Raw genomic sequence first — 3,616 nt, 5'->3', positions numbered from 1 at the left:
GGCACTACCCGAATTGCCCTTTTGTTTCTTAGAGAGGTGATTTCCTCCTGTAAAACATGAGCTTTCTCTCCACGGGCCTGCGACTGCAGTATCCCGTTGAAACGGGGAGGAGTGGACGCAAACTGGAGCCTGTAGCCAGCGGTTACAGTTTTTATAACCCAATCCGACGCACCACATGCCCGCCACTGTTGAGCCCGGCCAGCCAGCGGTCCCAGCGTCGCTGGTTCCGCTGTCGTGCCGGGTCGAACGGGCGTGGTGGGCTGCGCACCGGCGCTCACGCCCACCAGGCACCGTCTTATTACATTCTGTTCCTTTATTATGTTTTCACAAGCAGCTGCGCCCTCGGCTCGGAGCCTGGATGCGCGCTGGCAAACATTTTTAATGAATAATGATTTGGGGAAGGGGGACACATGTGTGATGTTGGGCAATGGCGTGTGCTTATACACATGCATGTGTCTGCGGGACACAGCTGCGGCTCCACCGAGCTCTCTGCAGGTCCGACCCTCTCCTTAGCGCTGTGAAGGCTGGACGGCCTTCTGCACGCCTTTTGCAGGGCTTGGAACACGCCCTCTGTAACCCTTCTTCGAACCGGGTTTGGAACAGAACATCTAGGGGGGACGGCGATGGCGTCTGGCCGGGCCTGCCGCACCCCCCTGGTCGCAGCGCCTCAGGTAGCGCGCCGTTTCTTCATGGCCCCCTGAGTAGCCGAAGGGGCCGCACGGCCACCAGGCGCCACCCCGGGTGCGGGTGGCTTCCTCGCCCACGCGCCACGGTGCTCCGGCGGCTTGTTCTGGCCCTGGGTGAGGCTGACGCTTCTGGCTGCGGTAAGCCGGCGGAGGAGCGCGGGGCCGGGTGAACACCTGGCCAGGTGCGTTGGCGGGGAAAGGCGCTCTTCTGGGAAGACACAGTCGCAGCGCCTCACCCTCCCTCTTTTTCTCCTCCCAGCGTTTCAGCATGACGTCGTACGCCGGGCCAAACAGGCCTTTTGGGTCCACAGGCACGTCGAGGAGTTGGGTTTTTTCCCTCAGAGAGAGACTGGACAGGTTCAGCCACCTCGCCCTCTCCTGAGTGACCATCAGCGCCATGGCCCTTCCGGACGCCTGGACAGCGCTCCTGTGTAGGCGCAGGCACAGGTCCGTCACCACGCACAGTTCATCCCACAGGGCCGGGGTGGGTGACGAGGACATGTCGACCTCCAGCTCAGCCTGGTAGGCCAGCAGCAGCGACGACGCGTTGAGCGCCCTCTCCGTCGTGGCCATCGCCTTGTTGCCCTTCTCGGTCATCGACGACTGGAAGGAGTCGGCTCTGGACGGCAGTGTAGGGCTCGCCGAAGTCATGGCGGACTTCTGCGTGGGGTGGAGGTGCGACGCCAGCAGTGGTTCAACCGGCAGGTGGGAGAACCCCTTTTCCTCCATACCGGCCCAATCCAACCCCGATCCACCCTGGACAGGGATCTTGGCCGAGAGAGGCTTGCTCCAAGACCGGGTCGCTTCATCCAGGCACTCGGGAAAGGCCGGACGTAGCCGGCTGGTTGAGGCCTTCGCTTTTGGGAGTCGCTTGCCCTCGTAGCGAGATGTGGCGGTCTCCACCGGGGGCTCAGGCCACTCGATGTTCAGCCTCGCAGCCGCCCTCTTGCAGGCCTCGTGGAGATCCATGCTGACGGCCGGGATCAGGGAGGCGGTGCCCGTACCGCCGATCACCATAGGCGACGCGGTGCGGGGGGAAAAAGAATCATCATCCTCGTCTTCGTCAGAGCCAAGGCTAATAGATTCCCGCCCCGACTCGGAGTAACCGCCCTCAGCTTCGTCAGGCCCCACCAGCAGACTAGCCTCGATAGCAGGAGGCTAGCCTCGATAGCAGCAGGCTAGCCTCGATAGCAGCAGGCTAGCCTCGATAGCATCGGGTCGAGTCAACTCCAGCGGCTGGGAAGCGTCGGTGAGGTCCACCTCCGATCCCCAGCTGGTTCCCAGTGGAGCGGAGAGCCCCCGGGAACCTCCCGCTAGCTCCGGTAGTGGTGGGTCGGTTACCCCCATTACCGGATCATCTGCCAAGAGCTTCGCCTGCTTATTCAGCCGGCGTTTGCGGGTTTTATTGGAAAACTGCGAGCAATGCTCGCAGGTGGCCGGGAATGCAAGGGCAGCCTTGGCATGTTCCAGCCCAAGGCAGCGAATTCAAGCGGTGTGGCTATCCGCTCCCGACATTTTGTTCCCGCATACGCAGAACTTTGTCGGAGGCTTCCCCGAGCCCTCGGTTAGGGTAGGTTCAACCTCTGACTGCATGGTCTCTCTCCACTTATGCCCAGCTGCTGTTTGGCGACAGGTCAGCTTGGACAAGGGGATCGAAGCTAGTGTGGGTACTAGCGGATAGTGTGGATATTAGCAGCTACTGTTTGTTGACAGTCTAGCTCTTTTTAGCCTCACAGAGGTCAGAGGTAGCGGTAGGCTTAGAGTTCGGCGACCGAGGGGTTAGCTCGCTCTGGGAACTGTATGCTAGGCCGTCTACGACTTCTGTCCGAGAGGTGCTTCTAGGAGCGAGAAGAGGTTAAAGACTGAAGAGATGACGTGACGACGGGAGTTATGTAGTAGGAGGGAGCCCCTCCTCTGCAGGCAGACGTCACATCTGTTGGCCAGTCACGACTGGCGTAGTGTAAAATTGCTTCTGGGGGACAGCGCGAGGGGCGTGTCCCATAGTGAGATACCGAGCGAATATTGAAAGAAAACCGATGTGCTCCCAGCATGCACGGCGCGACGCCCCAGACCTGGTGAGCAGGAGGAGGAGGAGGAGAATGATGATGATGATGATGATGATGTAGTCAACATTATTATAAACTGGTTATATGTTGTATCGTTTATTTTCTTATTTACATCATAATTGATATACATGTTATCCTATTATGCGTTTTCATATTGTTTGCAAATGATTTGGTTAAATCCCTTCTATACCTCACCTACCTTGTTTGAATACCTGTGTACACGATCTAACCCTTGTTCTTATTACGCATACTAGCCCTTATTATATAATTTATCTGTCTGCCCCATATACACCCTAGTTCTTATTATCCATACCAGCCCTTATTATATAATTTCCCTTGCATGTTATGTTTTTGCTTTTCCTAGATTTCTGAGATCTAGTTGAAAGGCCTATAGATTATGTACCAATATGGTATATGCCTTATCTATTTTGTGTATATTCCTTTATATACCTAGAATATTTTTGTATTTCATATTTAATGTGTATTTAGAGAGCTGCCTTCTATCCATATGGTTTTATTCAGATACCTGAAACACAATGGCGCTATGGCTAGATTAAACCTTACTTACAGCCCAATTCACTTTGTTATTTCACATTGAAACAATGATCCATTCCGCATCCCAAATGAAGAGGTTATAAATATGGTTTTAAAATGTCTCATCTGCTATCCCACTTCACGTAAAGGCCCTAGTGGCCATTCCAATAAATTTTATTATATATTATATGTAATTATACTATTAAATAAGCAGGATGTTATCCAGATTTATTTGTGATATTATACTTCATTGGCTATAAAGACCTTTAAGGATCTTTGTGGGTATTTATCGATCATCGATCATTGAGAGAACGGGCTTGGGATCCTGGT

This window comes from Gadus macrocephalus, chromosome 11, assembly GCF_031168955.1.
Source record: "Gadus macrocephalus chromosome 11, ASM3116895v1".
In the NCBI taxonomy this organism is placed as follows: domain Eukaryota; kingdom Metazoa; phylum Chordata; class Actinopteri; order Gadiformes; family Gadidae; genus Gadus; species Gadus macrocephalus.
Note: the sequence above shows the minus strand (reverse complement) of the source record.